The sequence below is a fragment of the Sminthopsis crassicaudata genome, chromosome 1 (genome assembly GCF_048593235.1).
Source record: "Sminthopsis crassicaudata isolate SCR6 chromosome 1, ASM4859323v1, whole genome shotgun sequence".
Classification (NCBI taxonomy): domain Eukaryota; kingdom Metazoa; phylum Chordata; class Mammalia; order Dasyuromorphia; family Dasyuridae; genus Sminthopsis; species Sminthopsis crassicaudata.
This window is the reverse complement of record NC_133617.1, coordinates 324,744,497-324,770,163: the sequence shown is the minus strand read 5'-3', so window position 1 is coordinate 324,770,163 and position 25,667 is coordinate 324,744,497.

The following is a 25,667-nucleotide window of genomic DNA, read 5'->3' as shown; positions in this document are numbered from 1 at the left end:
TTTTCCCCATCATGATTTGGTCTGGCACATTTTCTATACTAGTAGAAGGAATTTGTAGATGCGAGCTTACCACAGCCTGCCTTTCACTTCACCATTTTTTACTGCACTTTTTCCATGTCCTTCCTAAAATATGGTACTCACAATTGCTCTACATATATTCTAAACAGAGCAAAATTCAATGGCACTATAACCTTCTTTGACCTGGACATAATATCTAAAACTTTTGGGTAAGTTTTTATCAACTTTTAAGTTTATCATATTGTACTATTGATTACTATCTAACTTGCAGTTCACTAAAATTCTATGATTTATTCATTCTAATTATTGACTATCCAGATATCATCCCTCTTAAATCATGTAGAGTTGATTTTAATCAATCTACATTTAAGATTATACATTCATATCTATATCCTTTCTTCTTAATAGAAGATTTTTACTAGATTCTTTCCCCCCCCCCCTCATCATTTGAGCTCTTTTTATATCATTATAGTTAGAAGGAAGGGAAGAGAGCAACTTTCTCCATTAGAGAATTTTGTGCTTGGTTCAAAAAGGAATCAAAACCATTTGTGATTCTAAAAATAAAAATATTTCATTTTCTATATAAACTATATGTTAACGGTCAATTAAGATCATTTTAGTATTAAGGGTCACTATGATAAATGAATATATGTTCCCCCCTCTGGTTACTATGTTTTATTGGTATTATATAAAATAATCAGCAGAAATAGCATTTGGGAACACATAAAACAATTGTCTTAAAAATGGAGCTTTTTCCTTACAATTTTCAGGGCTGAAGCCAATTTGACATAGTAGCAAATTGTGTTGTTCTGAAGGAACAGGACAATTATTCAAACTTCTATATATTAGTGGCTATAAAAATTATTTAAACATCTTAAACTGTAGTTCTGAGTTTATTTCTTCAAAGCAAATTTTATTCCTTGCTCCATGTTAATGTATAGTGGTGAAAACTGTCATCTAATAGAATTATATTATCTTCCTCTTTAACAGGTAAGACTTCCCAGGAACATCAGAATTCGCTTAAATTCATAAAGTGAATCATATCTTGGCATTATAAAGGTAAAGAGAAAATGCCCTGAGTTGAAATAAAAATCTTCAATGTTTTTTGTTTTGTTTTATAGGCAGAAGCATATAACATATTTTTAAGGGACTCAGTTATGAGTCAGATTATAGTAGATAACCTCTGAAATCCCTTACAACTTTGAAAATCTAAGGCTCTGTGATTATGTGAAATAATGGGTCTTAAAGGCTGCTCATTTCCTTTCTAAATGTTTGTATAACTTCCATTTAACTTAATATTCTAACTTTTTTATTTTGGCCACTAGTTAAGCTCATCAGTCAATAGTCTTAAGATGTTATTGTCTTCTCTTAAAAAAAAGTCACTAAATTTTTCCTTCTCCAGTTTCATGGGATTTCTTTCATTCTCATTTAGATAATCCTTATCTAGTTTTCCTGTAGCATTATTTTAAATCATGATTGATAGCCCTGGTTTTTTTTTTATTATAGCTTTTTATTTACAAGATATATGCATGGGTAATTTTCCATCATTGACAATTGCAAAACCTTTTGTTCTAATTTTTCCCCTCCTTGCCCCTCCCCCCTTCCCCATATGGCAAGTAGACCAATATGTGTTAAATATGTTAAAGTATATGTTAAATACAATATATAAATGTATAAATATTCATAGTTATTTTGCTGCACAAGAAGAATTGGACTTTGAAATAATGTACACTTAACCTATGAAGGAAATCAAAAAAGCAAGCGGGCAAAAACAGAGGGATTGGAAATGCTATGTAGTGGTTCACACTTATTTCCCAGAGTTCTTTCCCTGGGCATAGCTAGTTCTATTCATTATTGAACAAATGGACCTGATTTGGTTTATGTCATTGTTGAAGAGAGCCATGTCCATCAGAATTGATCATCATATAGTATTGTTGTTGAAGTATATAATGATCTCTTGGTCTTGCTCTTTTCATTCAGCATCAGTTCATGTAAGTCTCTCCAGGCCTTTCTGAAATCATCCTGCTGGTCATTTCTTACAGAACAATAATATTTCATAACATTCATATATCACAATTTATTCAGTCATTCTCCAACTGAGGGGCATCCACTCAGTTTCCAGTTTCTAGCCACTGCAAAGAAGGCTGCCACAAACATTTTTGCACATAAGGACCATTTCCCTTCTTTAAGATCTCTTCAGTATATAAGCCCAGTTATAACACTGTTTGATCAAAAAATATGCACAATTTGATAACTTTTTGAGCACAGTTCTTTTTTTCTTTTTTTATTATTTTTTAAAAGGTTTTTGACAGTATATATGCATGAGTAATTTTTTTTTATAACATTATCCCTTGTATTCATTTTTCCAAATTATCCCATCCCTCCTTCTACTCCCTCCCCTAGATGACAGGCAATCCCATACATTTTACATGTGTTACAATATAACCTAGATACAATATATATGTGGAAATACCATTTTCTTGTTGCACATTAAGTATTAGCTTCCGAAGGTGTAAGTAACCTGGGTAGATAGACAGTAGTGCTAACAATTTACACTCACTTCCCAGTGTTCCTTCTTTGGGTGTAGTTGTTTCTGTCCATCATTGATCAACTGGAAGTGAGTTGGATCTTCTTTATGTTGAAGATATCCACTTCCATCAGAATACCTCTTCATACAGCATTGAAGTGTACAGCGATCTTCTGGTTCTGTTCTTTTCACTCAGCATCAATTGATGTAAGTCTCTCCAAGCCTCTCTGTATTCCTCCTGCTGGTCATTTCTTGTAGAGAAATGATATTCCATAACCTTCATATACCATAATTTACCCAACCATTCTCCAATTGATGGACATCCATTCATCTTCCAGTTTCTAGCCACTATGAAAAGAGCTGCCACAAACATTTTGGCACATACAGGTCCCTTTCCCCTCCTCAGTATTTCTTTGGGATATAAGCCCAATAGCAGCAATGCTGGATCAAAGGGTATGCACAGTTTGATAACTTTTTGGGCATAGTTCCAAATTGCTCTCCAGAATGGTTGGATTCTTTCACAACTCCACCAACAATGTATTAGTGTCCCAGTTTTCCCACATTCCCTCCAACATTCATCATTATCCTGTCATCTTAGCCAATCTGACATGTGTGGTGGTATCAAAGAGTTGTCTTAATTTGCATTTCTCTGATCAGTAGTGATTTGGAACACTCTTTCATATGAGTGGATATAATTTCAATTTCATCATCTGAGAATTGTCTGTTCATATCCTTTGACCATCTATCAATTGGAGAATGGTTTGATTTCTTATAAATTAGGGTCAGTTCTGATCATAGTTCTAAGTCACTCTCCAGAATGGCTGTATGTATTCACAATTTCACTATCAATGTATAAGTGTCCCAGTTTTCCCACATCACCTCCAACATTTCCCATTATCTTTTCCTGTCATTCTAGCCAATATGAGAAGTGTGTAGTGGTATTTCAGAGTTGTCTTAATTTGCATTTCTCTGATTAATAATGATTTGGATCATCTTTTCATATGGCTGGAAATAGTTTCAATTTCATCTGAAAATTATCTGTTCATATCCTTTGACCATTTATAAATTGGAGAATGGTTTGATTTCTTATAAATTAGAATCAATGCTGTATATTTTGGAAATGAAGTCTTAAAATGTTTTCCCAGTTTAATGTTTCTCTTCTAATCTTGTCTGCATTAGTTTTGTTTGTACAAAATATTTTCAATTTGATATAATCAAAGTTTTCTATTTTGTGATCGATAATGGGCTTTAGTTCTTCTTTGGTCACAAATTTCTTCCTCCTCCACAGGTCTGATAGGTAAACTATCCTATGTTCTTCTGATTTATTTATAATCTCATTCTTTTTGCCTAGATCATGATCCCATTTTGACCTTATCTTGGTTTTCAGTGTTAAGTGATAGTCCTGATTTCTTAAAAAAGTTTTTGCTCACATCCCTCATTTTAACTTTATATTTATCTTTATTTTTCAGGTGGATTTCTTGTTAACAATATATTTGTGGATTCTACTTCCTGCTATAAGAGTGGATTTGAAGGAAAAGAGTCTACCTGAGACTTGTGATTTTATATATGATGCACTGCATTTCCCTTTTATTTATGCCATCCCTGATTTCAAGATTGTAGTGTTTATTCCTTTAATTTTAATCATTCCTTCATATTCATACCTCCAATACTCATTTGTTTTGCTTATTACTATACTCTTATTCATCATACCCTTATTCATGACATCTTCTCTATTCCTTCCTTATTCCTATTTCTATATTAAAATATTTGTGTGGGTGCATTCATTGTATGTGTGTATGAGTGGGTGCACCCATGCATGTGTTTGTGATATTATACTAAATATCCTTTATTCAATTCAGATGAAAGTGGCTTTACAGCATGCCAATGTCTTAACCCTCTCTTCTATGACTATATGCAATTCATCTTATGAACTTCTTTGTATAATAATGATTTCTTTCTCTTTCTTTCCCATTTTATGCCCTGTCTTTTCTCTTTTTGTTATATCTTGAAATCATTAAAATGTAATCACAGAATCCATAGAGTATCATTTTAATTCTTAAGATCTTTAAAGATATTTGGTTTCTTTCTTTTTAGTTAAAGCTTTTTATTTTCAAAACATATGCATAGATAACTTTTCAATATTAATCCTTGCAAAATCTTGTGTTTCAATTTTCCCTCATTTCCCCCCACCTTTCCCCTAAATTGTAAGTGATCCAATATATGTTAAACATGGTAAAATATGTTATATCCAATATATGCATATATATTTATACAATTATCATGATGCAGAAAAAAATCAAATAAAAAATGAGAAAGAAAATAAAATGAAAGCAAACAACAAGAAAAGGAGTGAAAATGTTATGTTGTGATCCACACTCAGTTCCCACAGTCCTCTCTCTGGGATCATCACGAGATCACTGGAACTGGTCTGAGTCATCTCATTGTTAAAAAGAGCCAAGTCTATCAGAACTGATCATCATGTTGTTGTCATGTAAAATGATCTCCTAGTTCTGCTCATTTCCCTTAGCATCAGTTCATGTAAGTCTCTCCAGGCCTTTCTAAAATCATCCTGCTGATTTTTTCTTATAGAACAATAATATTCCATAACATTCATATATCATAACTTATTCAGCCATTCTCCAACTGATGGGCATGCATTCAGTTTCCAGTTTCTTGCCACTACAAAAAGGGTGCCACAAACATTTTTGAATATGTGGGTCACTTTCCCGCCTTTAAGATCTCTTTGGGATATAAGCCCAATAGAAACACTGCTGGATCAAAGAGCATGAACATTTTGATAGCCCTTTGGGCATAGTTTCAAATTGTTCTCCGGAATGGTTGGATCAGTTCACAACTCCATCAACAATGATTCAGTGTCCTAGTTTTCCCACATCTTCCAACATTCTTCATTATATTTTCCTGTTATTTTAGCCAATGTGAAAGGTGTGTAGTGGTACCTCAGAGTTGTCTTAATTTGCATTTATCTGATCAATAAGATTTGAAATAGTTTTAATTTCTTCATCTGAAAAATTGTCTGTTCATATCCTTTTACCATTTATCAATTGGAAAATGGCTTGAATTCTTATAAGTTTGAGTCAATTCTCTCTATATATTTTAGTAATGAGCCCTGTATCAGAACCTTTGAATGTAAAAAAGTTTTCCCAGTTTATTGCTTCCCTTCTAATCTTGTCTGCATTAGTTTTGTTTGTCCAAAACCCTTTTAACTTGATATAATCAAAATTATTTATTTTGTGATAATTAAAGAATTCCAGTTTTTCTTTGGCCACAAATTCCTTCCTTTTCGCACAGAACTGAAAAGTAAATTATCCTTTGTTCTTCTAATTTGGTTATAAAGATATTTGGCTTCTGAAAAAATATATTTGTTTTTTGTCAGCTTCAGATCAAACTTTAGTACCATCAAAATATTTTTATGAGCATCTCACACTCTTTAAAATTTCCTAGCTTTGGGGGGCAGAGCCAAGATGGCGGAGAAGATACACGCCATTGTGTAAGCTCCTTTCTTCCTTCATAACCAACTAGATTTAATCAGCCTCAGAAATAGCGCTGGACTGATAGAATCCACAAGGACTGGAAGCACGACTTACCAGCTGAAGAGAATCTGGAGTTTCAGCAGGAAAGGTCAGCTCCCAGGGGAGGAAGAAGAGAGGCCAGTGCATGTGGTGGGGTAGTGGCACACTGCGCCGGTCGCACTGGGGAGGGCTCTGGGATCAGAGAATCCACTGAAATAAAAGAATCTGGCACAGGCTGTTAGCTCTTCTCTGCTTATAAAACAGCAGTTCAGAAGAGAAATATAAGCCACTTTAAAATTTAAAACCAGACTGGATCTTCCCGGATCCCAGGGGTGACTCAGCAGATCTTGGTACCAGGGGTGTGGCCGACATAGGCAATCCAGGCTTTTACCTCGGGGTAGTTAAGAGATTGAAGAGTGGGTGGGGCGGTAACTCATAGTGCCTGGCTCGGCTGACTGGAGGCTATGGAAGGGAAGTCCCAGAGAAGCGGACCTTTGAACTAGGGACCTTGGTTTCTGGCAGACACTTCCCAGTTTGAGCACAGGGGCTTTTCACGTCACCTGCTGCAGACATCCATGCCCCACCAGGACGCATAGGCTAGGCTTTGAGCAGCCTTTACTATTCAGTCTCAACCTCAGGGAAGCAGCTAAAACACAGCGCCCTCAAAGCACAGCAGTGCTGATCACCTCTGAGGCACTTCCAGGGAGGGGATGGGGAACTCTCTCCCAGAGCTCTCTCTTAGCTCAGGCACAGGGGCCGCTGCATCCATCCTGTCTGGGAGGAAGCTGGTAAAGAAATAAATAAATACTTTCCTACCCCAGGGACAGACCCCAAAAGATTTTTTAAGTAGGAGCAAGAAGCCCAAAAAAACCATAGATTCCTTCTACACAGAGAAAGAGCGGGTATCCAACCCCGAGGAAGTTAACAGCAGAGAGTCAGCAGATAACAACCTAAAGGGGAACGATTCCTGCCCCCCCATCACATAACTCTCTCCTTGAAGAGACTATTAAAAAGTTAAGAGAGTTTGAAGAAAAAAATGGGGAAAGGAAAGAGAAGCTATGAAATTGGAGTGGGAAAAAATAAAGAATTCACAGGAGATGCAGGGAAACAAAATTAGTGAATTAGAAAAGGTAAAAAAATCACAGGAAAGTAGGATTTCTGAATTGGAGAAGATAAAAATGTCTCAAGAAAATAGGATTTCTGAATTGGAGAAGATAAAAAAGTCCCAAGAAAATAGGATTTCTGAATTGGAAAAAGAAAATAATTCTCAAAAAAAAAATTAGGGAAATGGAAAAAAAATCAATAGAGCAAAATAACTCATTTAAAAATGAAATTGGGCATTTACAAAAAGAACTAAAAACTGTGAATGAAGAAAATAACTCCTTCAAAGTCAGGATGGAACAAATAGAAATGAATGATTCATTGAGAACCCAAGAATCAGTCAAAAAAAACAAAACAAAAAAAAACAAAAAAAAAAAAAAAAAGAAAAAAAAAAAGAAAAGCTGGAGAATAATGTCAAATACTTACTGGGAAAATCTATAGACCTGGAAAATAGATCTAGGAGAGATAATCTGCGGATCATTGGACTTCCCGAAAACTATGACCAAAAAAAGAGCCTAGATTCTATTTTACAGGAAATTATCAAAGAGAACTGTCCAGAGATAATAGAAACAGAGGGGAAAGTAGATGTTGAAAGAATTCATCGAACTCCTTCTGAAATAGACCCTAAAAAAAGAACACCACGGAATATTGTGGCTAAGCTGCAGAATTACCACACAAAGGAAAAAATCCTGCAAGCAGCTAGAAAAAAACAATTTAAATACCAAGGTGCCACAATAAGGGTCACACAAGATCTGGCTGCCTCCACATTAAAAGATAGAAGGGCATGGAACCTGATATTCCGAAAGGCAAAAGATCAAAGATTGCAACCAAGAATAAACTACCCAGCTAAGTTTAGCATCTTTTTTTCCATGGAAGAAGATGGTCATTCAATGAAATAGAGGAATTCCATATGTTTCTAAGAAAAAAAACAGACTTAAACAAAAAATTTTATCTACATCCACAAGACTGAAAGAGAAACAGAAAAAGGTACACAGAACCCTTGAGAACTATATCTCTGTTGTGGGTATATAGAAAGTACGCATGGATAATTTGATTTTATTAATATAAAAGAAAAAAAAAAGAAGGGGGTGTAGTAAAGGGAAGGGGGTAGTATCAGAAAAAGGGGAGGGAGTGATAAAAAGAGGGAAACTACATCCCAGGAAGAGGCATAGAAAATACACCATATCTGAGGGAATTTAGAGAGGGGGAGAATCATTGTGTAAATCTTACTCTCATCAGAAGAGGCTCAAACAGTAAATAATTTTCATATATGTTTTTCAGAGAATTCTCTCTCACCTCATTAAAAGGGGGGGGGAGAGGAAAAGGGAAAAGGAAAAGGAGAATAAGGGAAGGGACATGGAGGAAGGGGGGAGGGATACTGAAAAAAAAAGGGAGGGCTGCGCGTCACAAAGGGGGGTCTATAAATTGAATATTGAGGAAGGGGTTCAGGGGGGTCAAGGGAAAAAGCATAATCTGGGGATAATATGATGGCAGGAAATACAGAATTAGTAATTTTAACTGTAAATGTGAATGGGATGAACGCTCCCATCAAACGGAGACGGATAGCAGACAAAGAAATAGAACAAGCTATTAATCAACTCCCCAGGAAAAAATCCCCAGGGCCAGATGGATTTACATGTGAATTCTACCAAACATTTAAAGAACAATTAGCCCCAATGCTATATAAACTATTTGAAAAAATAGGGAATGAAGGAGTCCTACCAAACTTCTTTTATGACACAGACATGGTACTGATACCTAAACCAGGTCGATCGAAAACTGAGAAAGAAAATTATAGACCAATTTCCTTAATGAATATTGATGCTAAAATCTTAAATAAGATATTAGCAAAAAGACTTCAGAAAATCATCTCCAAGATAATACACTATGATCAAGTAGGATTCATACCAGGAATGCAGGGCTGGTTTAATATTAGGAAAACTATTAGTATAATTGACCATATTAATAATCAAATTAATAAAAACCATATGATCATCTCAATAGATGCAGAAAAAGCATTTGACAAAATCCAATATCCATTCCTACTAAAAACTCTTGAGAGTATAGGAATAAATGGATTATTCCTTAGAATAATCAGGAGCATATATTTAAGACCTTCAGTAAGCATAATATGCAATAGAAATAAACTGCAACCTTTCCCAGTAAGATCAGGAGTGAAACAAGGTTGCCCACTATCACCATTACTATTCAATATAGTACTAGAAACGCTAGCCTCGGCAGTAAGAGCCGAGAAAGAGATTCAAGGAATTAGAGTAGGAAATGAGGAAATCAAATTATCACTCTTTGCAGATGACATGATGGTATACTTAGAGAACCCCAAAGACTCTGCTAAAAAGCTATTAGAAATAATTCAGAATTTTAGCAAAGTGTCAGGATACAAAATAAATCCACATAAATCCTCAGCATTCTTATATATCACCAACAAAATGCAACAGCAAGAGATACAAAGAGAAATTCCATTCCAAACAAATGTTGAGAGTATAAAGTATTTGGGAATCCATCTACCAAAGAATAGTCAGGAATTATATGAGAAAAATTACAAAACACTTGCCACAAAAATAAAGTCAGATTTAAATAATTGGAAAGACATTCAGTGCTCTTGGATAGGCCGAGCGAATATAATAAAGATGACAATACTCCCCAAACTAATCTATTTATTTAGTGCTATACCAATCAGACTCCCAAGCAACTATTTTAATGACCTAGAAAAAATAACAACAAAATTCATATGGAAGAATAAAAGGTTGAGATTTGCAAGGGAACTAATGAAAAAAAAAGTCAGAGGAAGGTGGTCTAAGTGTACCTGATCTAAAGCTATATTATATAGCAGCAGTCACCAAAACCATTTGGTACTGGCTAAGAAATAGAACGATAGATCAGTGGAACAGATTAGATACAAAGGACAAAAAAGGGTACATCTATAGCAATCTAATCTTTGACAAACCCAAAGATACCAACATTAGGGACAAAAATTCATTATTCGGAAGAAACTGTTGGGAAAACTGGAAATTAGTATGGCAGAAATTAGATATGGACCCACACTTAACACCATATACCAAGATAAGATCAAAATGGGTCATACTACTACTGGGCTTATACCCCAAGGAACTACTAAAGAAGGGAAAGGGACCTGTATGTGCCAAAATGTTTGTGGCAGCCCTTTTCATAGTGGCTAGAAGCTGGAAGATGAATGGATGTCCATCAATTGGAGAATGGTTGGGTAAACTATGGTATATGAATGTTATGGAATATTATTGTTCTATAAGAAATGACCAACAGGAGAAGTACAGAGAGGCTTGGAGAGACTTACATCAACTGATCCTGAGTGAAACGAGCAGAACCAGAAGATCATTATACACTTCAACAATGATACTGTACGAGGATGTATGCTGATGGAAGTGGATTTCTTCAACATAGAGAAGAGCTAATCCAATTCCAATTGATTAATGATGGACAGAACCAGCTACATCCAGAAAAGGAACACTGGGAAATGAATGTAAACTGTTATTTTTACCTTCTTAATCCAATTCTTCCTGTGCAACAAAAAATTCGGTTCTACACACATATATTGTATCTAGAATATACTGTAATATATTTAACATATATAAGACTGCTTGCCATCTGGGGGAGGTGGTTGGGGGAGGAAGGGAAAAAATCTGAATAGAAGTAAGTGCAAGAGATAATGTTGTAAAAAATTACCCATGCATATGTACTGTCAAAAAATGTTATAAATATAAAATAAAATAAAAATTAAAAAAAAAAAGATCAAAATGGGTCCATGATTTAGGCATAAAGAATGAGATCATAAATAGATTAAAGGAACAGAGAATAGTCTACCTCTCAGACCTGTGGAGGAGGAAGGAATTTATGACCAGAGGAGAATTAGAGATCATTCTTGATCACAAAATAGAAGATTTTGATTACATCAAACTAAAAAGTTTCTGTACAAACAATACTAATGCAAACAAGATTAGAAGGGAAGTAACAAATTGGGAAAATATTTTTAAAAGGAAAGGTTCTGACAAAGGTCTCATTTCCAAAATATATAGAGAACTGACCCTAATTTATAAGAAATCAAACCATTCTCCAATTGATAAATGATCAAAGGATATGAACAGACAATTCTCAGATGATGAAATTGAAACTATTTCCACTCATATGAAAGAGTGTTCCAAATCACTACTGATCAGAGAAATGCAAATTAAGACAACTCTGAGATACCACTACACACCTGTCAGATAGGCTAAGATGACAGGAACAAATAATGATGAATGTTGGAGGGGATATGGGAAAACTGGGACACTGATACATTGTTGGTGGAGTTGTGAAAGAATCGAGCCATTCTGGAGAGCAATTTGGAACTATGCCCAAAAAGTTGTCAAACTGTGCATACCCTTTGACCCAGCATTGCTGTTATTGGGATTATATCCCAAAGAAATACTAAAGAGCGAAAAGGGACCTGTATGTGCCAAAATGTTTGTGGCAGCTTTTTTTGTTGTAGCTAGAAGCTGGAAGTTGAATGGATGTCCATCAATTGGAGAATGGTTGGGTAAATTGTGGTATATGAAGGTTATGGAATATTATTGCTCTGTAAGAAATGACCAGCAGGAGGAATACAGAGAGGCTTGGAGAGACTTAAATCAACTGTTGCTGAGTGAAATGAGCAGAACCAGAAGATCACTATACACTTCAACAACAATACTGTATGAGGATGTATTCTGATGGAAGTGAAAATCTTCAACATAAAGAAGATCCAACTCACTTCCAGTTGATCAATGATGGACAGAAATAACTATACCCAGAGAAGGAACACTGGGAAGTGAATGTAAATTGTTAGCACTACTGTCTATGTACCCAGATTACTTATACCTTTGGAAGCTAATAATTAATATGCAACAAGAAAATGGTATTTACACACATATATTGTATCTAGGTTATATTGTAACACATGTAAAATGTATGGGATTACCTGCCATCGGGGGGAGGGAGTGGATGGAGGGAGGGGATAATTTGGAAAAATGAATAAAAAAAAAATAAAATAAAATTTCCTATCTTTATTTTCATTTTCTCTATATGTTTATGTTTATATATGTATATCATACACATATACACACACACATATATATATATATATACACACATATGTATATATTTATGATCTGATTATTTTAGAAATTCCTTCAAACTATGAAAATCACAAACCATTAATGAGTTTCTATTCTGTTCCACTCTTCTCCATGTTCTCCACAAGTCCAATATTGTAGATCAAACCACTATTATGGAAGCCTTTTTCATTTTCTCTTCACATTGCAAATATGCCATTGGAACACTCAGGCTGACCACTGTCATTTCTGGTCCTTTACTATATGGCTAGATTATTTTCTCTTATACAAAACTTTGGTAACATCTTTTATTCTGTTGCTCCTCAATATTCCTGCTTATGTTCTGTAACCTACTCACACACTATTCAGTAACCTTTCCATTACCCTCTGTGATATTTATTTTTAATTTTTTACCAACATTTTACTCCAAATACTTAAAGCATTTGACTTGTTCTCCACAGGAATGCAGAAGTGGATGAATAAAATTTACTGCCTAGATTTATAACATGATGTCAATCAATGGCCTGTAGAGTATCTATTATTACATATGTAAAGGACTAACAATACAAAAGGATAGTAGCTTGTAATTAAATTGAAAATTATGAAGATAGTGTTTTAGATTGCTTTTGGGAAACTGTAATTTTTTAATGACCCTAAACATACTATGAAAACAAAGGCCTAGTACCTATTTCTTTTATATTCCCATTTCATTTGAAAATGTAAATTGATCAAAGTGGTGGAGCCAAAATTATGGAAAGAAGTCAGGAACTGGCCTGAACTCTTCCCCATATCCTCTAAAGATCTTTCAATAATTCCCTAAAACAAATTCTGGAGAGGCAGAACATACAAAAGAAAGGGGTTTTCAGGTCAAGACAATTTTCTTGTCAAGAAAGATCTATCACACTATGGTGAGAGTAAAGTGGAAGCTGCCCCAGAACAGATAGGGCCCCATCAAACTGAGAGCAGGTTTTGAGAATGAATGAATCAGCAATTGCAGTGATTGCTTTCTGAGCTCTCAGCGCAAAGTTATTAAGGGGGCGAAACAATTGGAGAGAAGGAGATAACAAGAGTCCCTTTGCTGGCACTAGGGACAGCACTCTATTGATTTGCTTATACTCAGAAGTTCAGTTGGCAGTTCAAGTGGCACACCCAGGATGAGGGGTAGCATCAGTGTATTAGAGTTTGCAGTAGTAAAGAAGGGGGAGACCCTCATTACAGTTCTAGGGCTGTAAAGAGCGCTTATATTTACTCACAGACTACAGTACAGTCTGGTAGAGTAGTAAGCACACTTCTCCTTAGACCATACCACCTCGAAAAAAACTGAAAACTTATAGGTCCCTAGAAGTATCTCTGAAAATTGAACAAAAATCCTGAAGTTTGATATAGTGCACCTTCCACCAAGCAAGCAATGTTCCAATTTAGCAAAGAGTTAAATGTGAAGAATAGGCTGGAAAAATAAGCAAACAACAGAAAAAATTGTGATCATAGAAAGTTACTATGGTAATAAGGAAGATTTTTTTTTCCTGAGGCTGGGGTTAAGTGACTTGCCCAACTAGGAAGTGTTAAGTGTCTGAGACCAGATTTGAACTCAGGTCCTCCTGAATTCAGAGCTGGTGCTCTATCCACTGTGCCACCTAGCTGCCCCCAATAAGGAAGATTAAAACAGATACTTAAGAGAAGACACCAAAGTTAAAATAGCCCTACATTCAAAGCCTCCAAGAAGAAAAAATAATTTGTCTTAGGCCATTAGGAAAAAATAATAACTCTAACAACCTAGTGTTTGACAAACCCAAGGCTAAGGGGTTTGAAAATGTAAACTGATCAAAGTGGTGGAGCCAAAATTATGGAAAGGAGTCAGGAACTGGCCTGAACTCTCCCCCATACCCTCTAAAGATCTTTCAATAATTCCCTAAAACAAATGCTGGAGAGGCAGAACATACAAAAGAAAGAGGTTTTCAGGTCAATACTCAAATCTCTGGGACAGATTCTTCTTCCTATAGAGAGCCGACTTCCCTTCCTGCAGAGAGCAGCCTCAAGTCTGGTCCAGAAACAACTCCCTTTTTCTTCCAGAGCTGCCCTCTTTATCCTCCCAGAAAATGGGCATGGGATAATGCAAGGGCTTCTGGGAAGAATTACTTCAACCAATGAACTTACTCCTCCTAAGCATTCAAGCTCTTCCCCAGAAATTCACAAATAAAAATTCCCGGTAAAGGCTGGAACTAGAGAATTGTCAAGTACCGACTTAGCACTTAGTAAGAACCTAACAGGACCTAACTTATTCCACTGATCAACTAGTCTATTTCTTAGCCAATACCAAATGGTTTTGGTAACTGCTGCTTTATAATATAATTTTACATCTGGTACAGCTAGGCCAAACTTTATTTGATTTTTTTTTCATTAATTCCCTTGAAATTCTTGACCTTTTGTTTTTCCATATGAACTTTGTTGTTATTTTTTTATAGGTCATTAAAATAGTTTTTTTGGGAGTCTGATTGGTATAGAGCTAAATAAATTGATTTGTTTAGGTAGTACTGTCATCTTTATTATATTTGCTCACCTATCCAAGAGCATTTACTATTTTTCCAATTGATTAGATCAGACTTAATTTGTGTGGAAAGTGTTTTGTAGTTTTGCTTATATAGTTTCTGATTTTCCCTTGGCAGATAGCTTCCTAAATATTTTATACTATCAGTAGTTACTTTAAATGGAATTTCTCTTTGTAACTCTAACTGTTGGGCTTTGTTAGTGACATATAAGAATGCTGATGATTCATGTGGATTTATTTTGTACCCTGCAACTTTGCTAAAAGTGTGGATTATTTCTAATAGCTTTTTAGTTGAATCTTTGGGGTTCTCTATGTATACTATCATAACATCCGCAAAGAGTGATAATTTGGTTTCCTCATTACCTATTCTAATTCCTTTAATCTCTTTCTCCACTCTTATTGACAAAGCTAGCATTTCTAATACAATATTGAATAGCAATGGTGATAGTGGACAGCCTTGTTTCATCCCTGATTTTAATGGAAATGGTTGCAATCTTTCTCCATTACATATGATAATTATTGATGGAAGAACTGCAAAAAGATTTTTTAAAATTAAGAAAGGTAGAAGAAAAATTGGGAAAATAAATGAGAGTGATGCAAAAAAAATAATGAAAAATAAGTCAAAAGCTTGATAAAGAAGATACACAAAACTAAAGAAAATAATAATACCTTGCAAAACAGAATAGTTCAAATGTTTAAAAAGATACAAAAATCCAATAAGAAGAATGCTTTGAAAACCAGAACTGGACAAATAGAAAAAAGATATTTAAAAATCACTAAAAAAAAAGATCTCCTTAAAAGCAGCATTGATTAAATAGAAAAAGAGGCACAAAAATTCACTGAAGAAAAAAAAAAAACCTCGCTAAAAAAGAATTATGGCCAAATGGAAATGGAGGTATAAAATCTCACTGAAGAAAATAAATCCTTAAAAATTAGAAATGAGAAAATAAAAGCTAATAATTCTGAGACATCAAGAAATAATAAAACCAAAAGGAGAAAAAGAGACAATGTAAAATACCTTATCAGTAAAATACCTTATCAGAAACTGTTTTTTTCCTCATATTTTGGCAAGGAAATTGGGGCTAAGTAACTTGCCCAGGGTTGCAGAGATAAGAAACATTAAGTGTCTGAGACTAGATTTGAACTGGGGTCTTCCTGACTCCAGGGCCCATAGTCTATTCATTGTACTATCTAGCTGCCCCTAAGAGCTTTTCTTTCAAGAATTTATTAAAGAAAAACTGCTGTGATATTATAGAATCAGAGGATTAAATATAAATAGCTTCTTTAAAGAGCTCTTAAAATGAAACCTCCCAGGAAGAATATAGCTAAATTCCAGAGCTCTCAGGTTTAGTAAAAAATATTGCAAACATCCAGAAAGAAACAATTGGAGTGGTAGTGGAACCACAGTCAGAATAACACAAGATTAGCAACTTCTATGTTAAAGGATTGGAAATATTGGATTATGATACTGTGGAGGGCAAAAGAACTGAGATTACAACCAAAAATTACCTTTCCAGAAAAACTGAGTATGATCTTTCAGAATTAAAAATGGATATTTTATGAAATAGAAGAATTTAGAAATTTGACTTGCAAATACAAGACTAAAGAAAAAGATAAAAAGGTAAACAGGAAAGGAAAATCATGAGGGACTTAATCAGGTTAAATTTGTTCTATGTAGAACTGATCCAAAGCAACTCTGAAGGCCTTATGAAAAAATCCTACTGATCTGCAGATGAAGAACCAATGGAATTTGAATACATATTGAAGCATATTTTTTAAAACTTTTCTTTTTCTTGGTTTCATTTCTTTTGGTCTATGTCTTCTTTTACCATATAAATAATATGATTACACATGTATAACCTATATCAAATTGCTTGAATTCTCAATGAGAGAGGTGGGAAGGGCAGGAGAGAGTTTGGAACTCAATTATAAAAATGAATTGTTTTACATTTACATAAAATTAAAATATAAAAAAAGAAATGTTAAGTTGATCAATGCTTTTTCTCACTATTGTCCCCCTTTTTTAGTGACTCCCATTTTGGAAAATAAGATTTTTTTTTGTATTGGCTTATCCAGGATTTCATTTGTGAAAATTTTCTATTCCTTTTTGGAAGATTTATTCTATAGAATTGGAATGCTACCAATATTTTGTCTGAAACTTTTGACATAAACATATTTAACTCTATACTTCCTTTTCAAATACTATGACTGACTTGTCTTCTATTTCACCACAATTAATTCTAAGATTTGTCACTTCCACCTAAGATGTGTGTGTGTGTGTGTGTGTGTGTGTGTGTGTGTGTGTGTTTGTATACAAAGTACATAATATATATGAACAATAGCAAATGATTCCAGCATAGTGGTTACTCTGGCCCTCAATAGCAGATATGCTTATCATTTTATATGCTTTTTGAAGAAAGAAGTTATCATTAAGGCAAATCAAAAACTTACTGATTGATTAATTCTTTGGTAATATTTCTTAAGACAGAGATTGTTTCATTTTTATAACACAAATTCTAACACCATTGTAGTACCATTTTCTAGATAATTGAGGTTTTTAATCGATAATATATCATATCTCTACATCAAATTATATGATTTCCAAAGTCCTTATCTCTTTCTATTTGTTCAGATGATCAGGTTTCTCTTCTAATAACAACATTTTTTTTTAAAAAGTACCCATTTACCTTAGTTTTTTCAGTTTCTTGCCTTAGATGTTACAGTCCCCAGGTGTAACATGCTGTTGTCTCCAGAAGCTGCCAATTTCTCTCTGGGAGGAGATCTGCTGTGTCAACTCAAATCTCTCGGACAGATTCTTCTTCCTGTAGAGAACCGTTGTCTCCAGACAGTTGCCGTCCAGAGTAGTGACTTCCCTCTTTTATTCTCCCAGAGAATGGGTGTGGGATAATGCAAGGGCTTCTGGGAAAAAAAAAATTACTTCAACCAATGAACTTGCTGCTTCTAAGCATGCAAGCTCTTCCCCAGAAATTCACAAGTAAAACTCCCAGTCATGGCTGGAACTAGAGAATTGTCAAGTATCGATTTAGCACTTAGTAAGAACCTAATATCTCATTAGCACTTAGTAAGAATCTAACACCCAAGTGACACTATTCATTTTTTTTTTAATTTGTGATTTTTTTGAAATGTGATTATGGTTGGTAGGTCTAAAAATTTTCTGAAGATTCTTTATTATATTCTGGATACATGCCTGGGAAAGAGGAAATCACTCTTTAGATTATATTTTGTAAATTATATTAGTAAAATGCTTAGCCGAGTACCTCACACAAACCCTTGTTGTGTCTCACAAAGAACAATCAAAAGAATTAATAGGACCTATTATTAATAACTCATGCACATATCATTTTAGGTATACAAAACATTTTTAGAATGTTCTCTTGAGGTAGATAAAAGGAATATTATAACTAAACCACACTAAATATAAGGAACTAAGGATCAAAGGAATTAAGAAATTTGTCCAGTTATATTACAAAGAAATGGCAAAGGACAAACTTGAAGCCAGATCTTCTAATGTTAAGTTCATTTTCTTTCTATATCACATTCCCCCTAAGCTTGCTGGTCCATTATTATTAAAAGGTTCAGGGCAGTAGCAATTGTAATAAAATTCAAAACACTGGAACTTGGGTATTTATCAAAATTTAAATGAAAAATCCTAAACAGCCTTCTCTAACAAGTTATGTCCATGAGTTACGTGGAGGCATTTTACAGCACACTGAATTTAGAAGGTCATCTAGGGATTCATTTCTAATAAATCAATCATGGTTAAAACAATTAACTAACAGGGCTGCCCTAAAAAAAAGTTTTCAAATCATTCCATGTGACATAGTGTAGAATATACAGATTTCTGCCAAATACTTGTTCAACTACTTAGGCAATGCCAACCACTTTTTAAAAAGATAACATTTTTCTGCCTGAGAAAGTATGGATTGGCCCTATATTTTAGTGAGAACACAAGTCTGGCTCCTACATTTTTAGACACTTCAATACTTATACAGATTTATTATTTTAACTACGTGGAACCCTCCCTTCAAGAGACATTGCAATGCAACTATACTTCCCTATCCCCTGTGAATCTTACAGACTATTTATTCAATTTTGAGGCTCTTATTGTTTGTATTCAGTTTTTAATCCACAAAATAGGTCCTATTAGATCATTGTGCGTTGACTGTGTAACTGCATATTGTCTGTACTATAGTAATCTTTTATCTAGTCCTTTTTTTCAAGTAGGCAGTTATCAAATTCTTATGAATAATTATGTATCTGCAATGCAGTTTGTTAGAATTAGCATAGTCATTCTCAAATAGAAACTTAGTATCTATAACAAATGATTCTTGCATTTGAATTCTTTCCTGAACATACTCCAAGAAAGTGGAAAGGGAATTGACAAACATTTATCTCCCTCTTTTATCCCTTGCTTAATAAGCAGAGTATCACTAAACGACACTATCTCTGTTGAGATTTTAAAGGAATACTGAAGATTTTAATATATACATAGGAACCACTTTTTTGCAGACCATTTAAAGAGGCATGCTGATCTACTGAATCATTTGTTTTTTTTTCATGGTAAATAAGTACAGGAGAATCATGTATTCTTTGTATCTTTTGTTCAATCATGTGACTATAACTATATCTACTGTAATACATTGTCTTTTTCAAAGTATGCCTATTACTTTTGCTAATTTTTCTCAAGCAAGCCTTGATATATTCATGCGAAGATTTTGTGGAGTTGGGAAAATAAATGTGTAGGTTAAAAGCTACTATAGCATTCAGGACAGAATGACAATTTTTGTCCATGTCATGATTATTATCTAATGTGCATTGCCATTAAAAGGCTGTTTAAAAGAGCAAGAAATTAAAGAATTAATAGCTATATAAAAATGCTCTAAATCAATAGTTATTAGAAAAATGGAAATTAAAAGAGCTGTAAGGCACTACCTCACATCCATTAGATTGGTAAAGTTGTCAGTAAGAAAAATTACAAATCTTACAAGCCGTGGGAAAATATTATATTTTAATGTCCTGTCAGTAAAGTTCTGAACTCCAGCCACTCTGGGAATAAATGTGGAATTATGGTTAAAAAAAAAAACACATTAAAAGACTATAGTTCTTGACCCAGTAATACCACTACTGAAGTACCCAGGCAAGAGAAAAAACAGAGCAGCCAAAATAATGAAGTTTTAAGAGCATTTATTACTGGCCAGAACTGATCCCCCAATACCAAGACTGGATGTGGGCCAATAATGAGTGGCCCCAGGGCCATATATTTATAGAACAAAGAGAGAGAGACACACATCAAAATGTTTCTTGATACATTTGTCATAATAAAGGAATTTCTATTCTAAACAGGAGGCAAAAAAAGTTATCACTTTAAGGGGGTCATTCCCAGATAGCAATAAGCAGTATTTCTTTAAGCTTATCAGGTTGTCAAGGTCTTAAGTTTTTCAGGACAGCACATCTGGATTATTAAAAATACCATCTGCATTAGGGAGTGAAGAACTAGTAATCAACTTTTAACTACAAAGATTCAAGATTGTGTTTCTCACAGTCCCATTTGGGGTGCTTTTACACTTCACTATTAGGTGTAGATCCCCAAAACATGAAAGGAAGAGGAAAAAAAAAACTATATAAGTAAAACTATTTATAATAGTTCTTTTTTGTGGTGGTAAACAATTGGAAACAGTGAAGTATTAAGTGAGAAATGGCTAAACAAGTTATGGTATATAAAGATATTGGAATATTATTGTGCTATAAGACATGCTGGAGATGGTCTCAGAGAAATTTAGGAAGAAGTGTATGAGCTTATGCAAAAGTAAGTGAGCAGAACCGGGAGAATTGTCGTTATAAAGAAACAACAATATTGTAAAGACAAGCAATTTTGAATGATTTAGAAACTGTGATAAACTCAATGACCAATTGCAAATGACACATGATGAAACATGCTACCAGCCTCAAAAAATATGGATAATGGACTCAGAGTATATGTTGTCATACTTATACATGCATGTATACTCACACACATGCATATATGTATAGCATATGAGTATAGATAAATATTTAATATACATGTGTGGGTACATATAAAACATGTGTATACATATATACACATACATGATTATGGGAGCAAATGTTTTACTATACGTGTTTGTTATAATTTTTTTCATTTCTCAATGGAGAGGGAAAGGGATAAAAGAGAGATAATTTGAAGCTGAAAATACAATAAAATTGAATTTTTAAAAGCACATAATTTTCTCCTTAGCAATAATCAAAGATTATTTGCAGAATGTCATCTGAAATAGATTTTTGAGGACTAAACTGACTAAAAAAATGTACCTTTCAAATATTTATTACAATAAGATCGTAATAAATATATTAATTACCTAGTGCTTGAGATGGGATATTCCCATATGGTGAAGTCATGAAACTGCAAAGGACTGAGACAATATATTTTTATGTATAAGGAATTTCCTTCAAAACCTCCAAAATAACTATTTGCTGATTTTTGAAATTCTATAATTAAAGGGTTTCACCACCCCTATACACTCATCCTTGACCATCCAACTTTGGCTTAAAGCACCTTTGAAACTTGTCATTTTCTCTGTAGCTAAATTCACTCATATATATATATTGTCTTCCCTAATTAGAATGTAACTGGCAGCAGAAGCTGTTGCAGTTTGCTTTTTGTATCTCCAAGGCTTAGTATGGTGCTTGACACATAATATATGCTTTATCAATACTTTTTCAACCATTTATCTATATTATTCTCATTATTAGTAACATATGTAGTCTTTTCAATTGTCAGTAAGTTAACAAGCATTTATCAAGAATCTATTATGTGGAAAAATGTGTAAATAATGAGGTATACACACAATTCATGAAGCAATCCCTCTATAGGGAGAGGAGACATTAGCATCTGGGGATATTGGGGAAGATCTCATTGCATAAAGAGGATAAAAGCAGAATATTAAAAGAAGTCATGGAATATAGTGCATGAAGATGTAGAGTTTTCTAGACATAGAGAGCAGCCATATAGGATATCCTGTTCAAGAAATTGCAACTAGGCCAGTATTTCTAGAAAATCCATGGAGAACAGTAAAAGTGTAGAGAAAATCCAAAGATAGGAAAAGGATGAACTATGAATAGTTTTAAAAGACAAATTGGATACTAGAAATATTATAGGGGATCCCAGAGCTCTAGGTTTAGATATCTATCTATGGGAATGATCTGTTTAAACAAAATACTGGAACCCCTGGGAACTAATAATATCAATAAATGAGAAATTATACAAAGAAAACAAATGGTCTCTAAGACATCACTGTGGAACAGCCAGGCTAACTGGCTAGATGTATGAATAACTTTGTTAGATCTTCTCCCAGAAATAAGTTTTGATTTGGTGGAGGGAGGAGAGAACTGAAAGAACATGAAAATTCTCTCAAATTGATGAAGTAGTGAATAAATTTTAAAAGACCTTGATTTCAAATTATTTATCAGTCTATATCCTATGAAAAGTTGAGCCATCTAATGATAATATGTAACTCAAATTGTTACTATCTTCCCTTCTCTCCCCCTATCCCAAAAGGAAATAACAATGTTTAGGAATTCTGTTGATAAACAGAAGTAACAAATTGTATCTATCTGCTGAAATTGCACATGTTTGTAACAAGGGAAAGGCTGGTGGTCAGGATACATGGTATTTAGGGAGATGAAATTAAATAGTAAATAAAATTGGAAGAAAGCTATGAGGGGCTTAGGATGCCAGACTGACAATGATTTTTGTTTGTTTTGTTTTGTTTGCAGCTGGAGAAGGGTGACTTAATAGCAGCTGAGATTTAGGAAAGTTGTGATCAGCTGCATGTAGAACACATTGAAAGAAAATGGATGGAGATATGTAGACAAAGTATTGCAAAACTTGGGTAATGGGAAACTGATCTTGATAAAAAAATGAGAATTAAGGTAGAAAGATATATTATAGAGTTAGTGTAAAATATAGTTCATAGGGATTTTGAAACTTGATGTAGAATGAGGGAAATAAAGGAGTTAATGATGATACAAGTTTTGGGTCTAATGACAGGAAATAATAGTGTCATATCATTAATAGAAATGAAAGAATCAGGATAAGGAAATAAAGTACAACATTAAATTGATTTATAATTTATTACTGAAAAAGTCTATTGCTAGTGAGGTAATAGTGCATGATAGAACATTGATCTAGGTCCAGATCCTGTCTCAACAACTTCCTAGTTATGCCATCCTGGGTAATTTACTTACAAACTCTCCTTCTATATTTTCATATCTGAAATGGGGAAAACAATAGGTGAAGCACATTTTACTGACTTGTTCTGAATACCAAATGAGATAATGTTTAGAATATTAATGCGTATCTGTATATGTCGTTGAAAAAAGTAACAGAAGGAATGAGCAGTTCTAGAAAAATAGTGGAGGCTATTTTAATGAAAATCAGTATATGAAGAAGTAGAATTGATATTCATGTGGGAATAAACTACAGATCACCAAGGAAAAAAAGGAAATATATAAGGAGTTTAATTTTCATTATAAACTTAACAGAGAAGCATAAGAGAATAGTATCAATAGGGGACTTCAAAGTATTTGGACATGATGTAGAGTCTACCAACTTTTGATCCTCTCATTTCTTACTCCTGAACAGAATAAATTTAATTAACATTCTTGATTATTTAAAATATTAAGAAGTATGTAGCCATTAAATTAAATATAAAATTAAAATCCATAATTCCTGATTTCTTATTTTTCCCCATTTTATAGAGTTTATTGTAATTAAAACATATCATTATGGGAAAATAATTATAAAATAACTATATGATTTAATACTTTATATCAGTGATTTCCTTTTACTGACAAACTGAGGAAACCTAGTATTTTATCTCTTCCTACCCTACTAATCTTCTAAAGTCCTTCATAATTTTGTGGCAGTGATTGGCAATTCCATGAATGTTTTCATTGAAATGTAAACTAATGTCACTGAATTACACATTCATAGTTCAAATGTGAGAACATTCTAGCATTATTATTTTTAAATGTTGTGAAATATTCTCTTTTAAAGCACTCTTGCTCAGTTTCAACACATTAAAATGATTCCTTCTTGTTATCAAAAATTGCCTACATATTTGTTTTCCTGCTTTTAAACCTTTGGATTTTTTGTTTGTTTGATTTTTTTTTTTTTTTTTTTTTTTTTTTTTTTTTGCAAATTAACAATGGCTTTCTATTGTTAAATACTTTCTGGAGTATAAGTAATTAATGATATACCATCAACTTTGTTAGATATTTTAAAGGCAAAATAACAAAATAAACTCACATTTTATAATTAGTTAAAATATTCCATAATTTCTTACCTCAAAAATTGTTGGTATACAACTGAGATTAAAAGATTCTTTTGGCCAAAAATGTCTGTGAATTGTTAAATTTTATAAATTTTATAGAAGAGAGCCAAGAATCAGAAAAGCTAAAATCTCCTTTGACCTTCTGAAATAATAAACTGACTCCCACAGAGGTCACAAAAGAATATTTTTTCCCATCTATGTACATCATTGAATAGTTGTCTTCTAGCCAGGTGGATAATGGTGAATTTTTCTTTTAATCTTTCTGGGAGATTTATACTGGCTACTCACCAAAGGTAATATTCTAAATTTCATGGAACTATGATTTGGCTCTGCATTGAAATATTTTATTTTTATTTATTAAAATGCATTTTTTACTCTCCCATGTAATTTTTTGGAAAATATAATTTTAAAAGATGAGTATCTTTACTATCCTCTCCCCAGTGGATTTTCTCATTCCAGACATATGTTCTTCTTATTTAGTCTTGGCTCCATCACTAACTAGTAGGTTCACATGAATAAGCTACCTAAATTTTTTGAGTCTCAGTTTGTTCATCTATAAAACGAACATAGTACTATCTTTACTATGTGATCCTTATTATTTTTGTGAAGATTAAATGAAGCAAGGCATGTAAAGTACTTTGGATCCCTATAATGCTGGGCAAATGAAATCTATTACTTTAATTAAATTCAAGATAACTGAAGGAATACAATATATTCCATATAGTATTGTGTCACAGTTCTCTTTTATTGTCCTGACTCAGTTTCCCTTATTGTCCTGTCTTATTTCCTTAATTGTTATGCCTCAATTCCCTTAGTTGCAAATCTATTCCTCACTCCCATCCCCGTGCATTAAAACTGGTAAAACTCAGAGGTTATAAATTGTCAATGTGCAAACTCAAAAAGGGGGGAATCCAGACATCCTGTCTCTAGTCAGACATTTTCTTAATTCCTAGCTTGTTAGAATTTATGGTCCCCTCCCCCAATCTGTCAGAGCTGAGTTGATGGTTCCTGCCTGAAGAATTTCACCAGAATTTGGACTCCACCCCCTGCCTTTATTTAGCTACTGTGTATAAATATGTCATTGAGAACTGGCATTAGCTGTTGGATGCTGGATTCTTGGTGAAGGTAGTCTCATTCAGCCCTGGGACCAAACCATGGATCCATTTGTTCCTAATAAATCTTTCCCTTTCAAATAAAATATTAAAAACTCTTTAATCTCTATTTTGCCTCAGTCTCTCCAGCATTACAATAGTCTGTGTGTTTAAATTATCTGTTTTGGAGTTTATCTACTAGTAATGTTAATTTCTAGGTCACCTAGCTTTTCTGCTGCCTGGCCTGATTATCAACTTATTCAAAACCAGAATTAAGACATTATTAACAAAAATGAGTTCATGTTTTCCCAAATTTAAATTAGATTATTTTTTGGAAAATCTATTCTTTTGCATTATCTAT